We start from the raw sequence: 6,382 nt of genomic DNA on the forward strand, positions 1-6,382 counted from the left end.
GGGAGCCACACCCTCCATCTGTGCCAGCAGCCTCCATCACACTCACTATAACAAAGCTTCAGATCACCAGGAAAAGACGTCTACATACAGAACAAATCCCAGAAAACTGAAGGTACTGTCTCTGTTTCTCATGTGATCAGTCAAACCACTAAAGGGCAATAGCCCCACAGTTTCTCTCACATTATTCTCAATAATGTCTGTGAAGGTTCGCAGTCATCATGGTCGCTGTAGTCTAAGGAACTTGGAAAGAAAAGCGTCTGGACTTCTTTAAGTTTCTCTGAAGACGTTAAGAGAGAAGAAAATGATTCAAAATCCTGTAGAGCACAGCACAGAAATCTTATTAAGCTTGGGGTTTAACTGAGAGCAGTCATGCGCCTTTGTTAGGGTCTCAACAGAACCGTGGGCTGGCTTAAAAAACAACTTGAGTTTTGCTGTGATTTAATCAAAGGAAATATTTTTATGATGAAGGATTTGAAATTATTCATACAGTCAAAGCAGCTACTGAGGATGAGATTTTTACAATAGCTCTCATCATGTAATCCAGCTCTCTCTGATGATGAGGCTGGACACTGGAGAAGCAGAGCAGCTCCTGCAATCATCGCTGTAGAAGGATCACAGCACTGACAGCAGAGATTTATCTGTAAATGTAGAATAAATCCCGCCAGCAGTTTAATACTCACACAATACGTTTCTTAATTTTTTATTTGGTTGTTGTTATTCCTCATTATTCATCCAAAAGTTATAGACCCTCTTAAGCTCTGACCCACTACTGCACTTTGTACGCTTGGACTGATTACCACATGGGCAAATGGCCACATACCCAGCACCCTGCAGCCAGTGGAAGCCCACGACAGTTGTTGTATTTCAAATATTTGCATAAAGGGATTTTTGTTTGAATGTTTTCTAAATTGAACAATCTAAGGATTACGACAGAGGTCTAATATTAACTGTTACGGTGATAGTCGTGGAGCATTCAAGGACTACCTGAGACAAGGAAAGTGAGCTGCATCCTCTGACGTACGTGGAGGAAAACAATTCTTAACTGTGGATTAAATTTTGCTAACACATACAGGTGAGACTGCTTAACGAGTATTGTACTGTACATGGTGAATAAAGGACGTAACAATAATTTAACAGGACAAAATGTAAGTATTACATGTTGTAATTGTGAGCTACCTCACATTTTCCTCTACAACTCTGTGCGTGGTACAAATACCAGACACCCTGTTTACAGAGTAGGCAGGTGGGCCTGTGGCAGGTTTGTGTTCAGGCTCGTGATAAACCGTGATCTCCTTTGTCCTTCCAGGGACACAGATATATACTATTCACTATCTCGATCGGTCTCCTCTTACTTACTGACCTACATCTGCCAAAACAGTATTGTCCCTAACGGTACCTTATTCTTATTCTTTCTATGTGTACATAAAGCTGCAAAGAATGTGGAACAATTACTTCTTCTGATGTTTGAACTTTCATTACATTTGATGTTTCTTATGTTTTTATACTGATTTTATATAATTTGCTATGTGTAATTTTAATAAATGTTAAAGGTCGTAAATACAACTCTGATTAAATGTCCGGCCTAAATTCACACGACAGCATTAAGGTGCCATGAAAGTACCTTTTTTTGCACCTTTTTTCATTCCTTTCAGAATTCTTTCCTGTATATTTCCTGTGAAATATTTTCCCTGAAATGCAAAACTTTCATTCAGTTTTATTAAGAAAAATAGCTCTGCTTTCACTCTTCTTTCTAAGGAAAGTTTAGGTGCTTTATTTATCAGAGCCTGGGCCTATTGATGCTCCCCTTTGCCCAATCCAGCTTGTTCAGTAATCCTGGACCCTCCCCTACACCACACAACAGAAAATACAAACCTACAGCAGCTGCACCCTTCATGTTCACCTTCTGCAGGCCTAATCAATGCAATAAATCATTCAGGAGCATGGCCTGCTTTTCTTCACCAATTCACAGATTATGCATGTGCATTAAAAGGAGCATATATGAAAAACAACCAACATAAAACTTCGATCTGACAGACATAAAAGCAGAAGCAGAGCAGCTCCAGAGGAACAATCACCACCACGTATTTTCTTAAAATCAGCACATTTCAATCACGATGAAGACAAACAATAAACAGAGAAACGCTGAAGAAAGCTGCGACAGCTCCAGCAGAATAAATGAATATTTAACAGAGTGGGGTGATGCATCCTTAACCAGTGAACCCAGTGAAACCAGCGCATACTGGGGGAGACTGCAGGAGACCTTCAAGGCCCAAAATGATCACCCAACTTAAAAAAACACCTCACAGTAAATTTCCATGTGACTTTCGGCTGAATGAATATCCATAGAGGATTTTCGATTTGACTTTTTGTTTTTACGATAAAACAGATATTTTTTCTACAGGACGCTTTCTTGTTATTCTTGAATCTGACCTCCTTTTTAGCTGCTGCTTCTCTGACGACATCTATGATTCATCAGCTCCTCCATCCTCCTCCATCCATCTGCATGCATGAAGGAGAAAATACAGCCCTCCCTTCCCTTCCCAACCCCATCACCTAATACCCCGCATGAATGATGGATGAAATGAAAACAGGGTGGAGGAAAACAAGAACATTAAAAATCCGACTCAAACCTGAAATCTCCGCCGCAGCTTTTAAAATCCGGACACATCAGCCTCCTCCCGTCTGACCTGCGCTCATCAGCGAGTCTCTTTATGTCTTTATCCGCTGCGTTTAGGAAGAGAACCACATCTAGTCGGACCGAACCGGACCGGGAGAGGACAGGAGGGTCGGTACGGTCGGAAAAAGCCAGATTATAAGGGAATGAGGGGTGAGATGGAAGCGACAAACCGAGGAGCGGTCGGTCCTTACCTCATGACTCTGAGACTCCGAGCAGAGCTGAAGATCACAGAGAGAAGAGAGAGAGGGAGAGAGAAAGGGGGGGGGGGGGGGGGTGGAGGGAGGAGACAGAGTCGGGGGGGGGGGGGGGGGGGGGAGTTATATGGAAATAGAAAAAGGTTTTGTTAAAGACCGCTGAACTCAGTACAAAAGCAAATCATCCTTTTAAAGTTATCCTCACTGTTTACGCACAAATGAACAGACGCATCAGTCTGAGAGGGACACATGAATCACACCTCATTAAATGTGGCTAAAAACAGAGAAAGCTCAGATGATATTCAAATGCATGTGGAATAAAAAATATAAAGTCAAAGCAGTGAGACGGGATCCTTAAGGTGAAGACAAACACATTACATAAAAAAGGAATATCTTTTCATTCACTGTTTGAATCACAGCTGGTTTCTATATAAGTTTCCACTGTGTAAAGTTTTTGTGCTTTAAAGATTTAGTTTGATTGCTGAGAGGTTTTAGTTGTTTAGTTGATTATTTGTTGTGTTTGCGTCCTCCTGTGTTCTTGTTCTTCAGTGTAGTTTGTCTCTGTTCCTGTTGTACTTTGGTAGCTTGTTGTCTCAGGTGTCCTCACCTATTTTTTGTTCCCCTTGTGTCTCCAATTCCCAGTCAGTCCTCACTGTATACGTAGTCCTGCCATTCATAGCTGTAGGTTTGCGTTTCCTGTGCTCCCTGTTTGCCTGTTCGTTGTGTTTTTTGGACTCTAATCAATTGGCTTTGTGTTTCATGGCTCCTGCCTCCTGTGTCTACAGTTATTGCACTCCACACACAACTAACGATGGCAGTTTAGGGAAATCAATCCAACAGCTGTTGGAAAAAAAAGTACACGTAAGACTGCAGAATTAATCAGCCCAACAAGCCAAACTTCACAGTTTCAGGACCAGCAGACTGAAAAACAGCTTTTTTCAGTGCAGCATCAGGCTGTTCAGTACTTACAACAGACCAATTACATGCTCACCACTGTGGAATATTCACCTTATGTGCAATAGCCCCAAACCTAAAACACCTCTGTTATGTCCATTTATTCCACTGCCCACCTGTGCCATCATTTGAGCTGGTATCATTAGATTTTTAATCTCATTTATTGTTTTATGTATGATAGAAGAAAATACAGGATATATATTTCTAGGAATTATATTTTATTCTTATTGTATAAATGTTTATCTTTGTATGCACCAAATACAGCAGTGCTTCTAATTTTGATGCATGTATGTTGTTGCTAATAATGACAATAAAACTTAATATATCTTAAACTTTGAGAATCCAGCTGGTCAGGAAAAGCTTACTCGGCTTACTTTATTGTTTCAAACATTACACATGTTCTTTGGTCTTTTTTTTCTTGATATGATTGTTGGTGTTGTTTCTGCATCATTATAATTTACATTAGTCCACAGCTATCAGTGTTATTGACCAGTCGTGTTGTTGGGATATCAGGACTGGAAAAACATTAAACATTTAACCTAAACCAAAATCTTAAAACTGTAGATATAACTGTATAATTCAATAATTTACTCAAATGGTATTTAACCTAACTTATGGCTCTTAAAATATTAGTTTCTAACGGTAACTAAGCAGCAAGTAAAGACACAAATAACACTGAGAAAAAAATCAACTATACCTAGAAATAATAAATCAATGCTGACTTTTGTTTTAACACAGGACCACAGCCTCCCAGGTGGAATGAACCCAGTGATCTACCACAACCTGCTCCTCGCACATCACCTCAGCCGACTTCTGAAAGCGGCTTTAAAGTGTTTCTGTCAGAAACGCCTGAAGACAAGCAGCTCCTGCTGCAGTCTTTTCCTTCACAGCTGCAGCGTGATTTGAGAATGTGAGGAACGGGAGGTGCACTGATGCTTCTGCACCAAAATAACAAGAATGTTATATGAGAATGTCACACTGTTTATTATAATAATAATTTATTCATAACAAAATAATATTCCTCACATTCATTATGGAGGCTATGTGCTGTGCACAGCATATTTTAATGCAGTACTTGTGATTCATTCTGTTTCTTTAAATTAGAATTAATTAGTTTGTTGTGTTTAGTTCACTTTACAGTCAGGAACTGAATCTCTGCCACTTCCTCCTGCATCCTTTTCCTTCTTGTTCAGAGAAATGTTCACATTGGCTTTGATTGTAGACATTATTTAATAAATCCTTTTATCAGTTTACATGTGTAATTGTAAAGAGCTGATTTTCTTTAGAAACATCGCTAAGACTATAGTATTCTTGAAACCTGCCTCTCTGTCTAAATACAAAACCTAAATTTAGCTGCATTCAGGAAATATCTGATCAAACTGGGCAAAACCTCAAATGCATCAAACCAGTTTATCAAGAAAAACATTAATTTCCGATTATGAACAACAACAGTCAAAAAACTGATGAATATTGAAATTCACCTGGCTAAGTTTAGAATAATTATTAAACTGTTAACAGAATGTTTGACAGCCTAATTACCTTTGTTTCAGTATAGTAGACATTGACTCATTACCATCACATAAACGTTAGCTTTGCAGTGCTTCATCGTTCCCGCTAGAGGGAGATAAGTGACCGTGTTTCTATTTTACTTTATCCGGGTCTTTCCAACACATTCAGCATTTTTTTTTAAATCCATCCGTTCATCCGCAAAAAAAGGAAAAGAAAAGCAGAAGGCTAAGACCACACATTTTTTTAGCAGTCATTATCAGTAAAAAGCGATTTTAGCAACACAGTAGCATCCCCTGGCTGCAATATCAGTAATACAGACAATATAAATCAGCTGACTCTGACTTACAAACTGAGGGATACTGTGCACCCATCCACCACTTATACATATGCAACTTATCTGGATTTCCCCACCCAACTCTCCAGCTCTCCTGGCAAACACTGAGGGATTCCCAGCAAGCTGAGCGACAAAATCTCTCCAGTGTATCCTGAGTTTTCCCCGGCGTCTCCTCCCAGGGAGAGATGCCTGAAACACCTCACCTAGGAGATGCCCAGATGTCTACTGGGCTCCTTGCAAACCACCAAGCCCCTCACCCCATGTCTAATGGTGAGCGCAGACATCCTTCAGAAGCAACCCATTTAAAAAAGGTGCACATATACTTAAATTAATGATTAAATAATACTATGTATTCTTTGACAATAAATGATAGATGAATAATCAGCTGACTCTCCAATGCTTTATCATCTCTTTATGGATGATCAGGAGATAGGGGGGGAGGGGGGGGGGGGGGGGGGGTTGCATCAGCATGTGATTGTGAGTAAGTTAGAAACTAATAAATGTGGCTTACAGTACAACGTGCTTTGAGTGCTCAGTTACAACAGAAAAAGGCTATCAGGAGTACCGATCCCTTTACTCCAGCTCCACCATCTTGGACTGCAGCTGCAGCCTTTTGTTCTCTGCAGCCTTGTAGCGGCAGCAGTTCTCCACCTGCTGGAGGGTCTTATTAGTCAGATCTGGAGCAGATTTCAAACTGTCATCAGCAGCTGCAGT

General features: G+C 40.2%; 1 protein-coding gene across 1 annotated transcript in view; it reads right to left on the bottom strand.

Moving 5' to 3' along the window:
• Positions 1-2,882, bottom strand: part of apc2 (APC regulator of WNT signaling pathway 2) — a 45,164-nt gene extending 42,282 nt beyond the window's left edge. The window contains exon 1 of the mRNA XM_082506009.1: positions 2,631-2,882. The gene's annotated coding sequence lies outside the window, so the exon portion shown is untranslated. The remainder of the gene's footprint in view (positions 1-2,630) is intronic.
• Between the last annotated feature and the right edge of the window lie 3,500 nt (positions 2,883-6,382).

The sequence above is a fragment of the Aulonocara stuartgranti genome (genome assembly GCF_965226115.1).
Source record: "Aulonocara stuartgranti genome assembly, chromosome: 15".
Taxonomy (NCBI): domain Eukaryota; kingdom Metazoa; phylum Chordata; class Actinopteri; order Cichliformes; family Cichlidae; genus Aulonocara; species Aulonocara stuartgranti.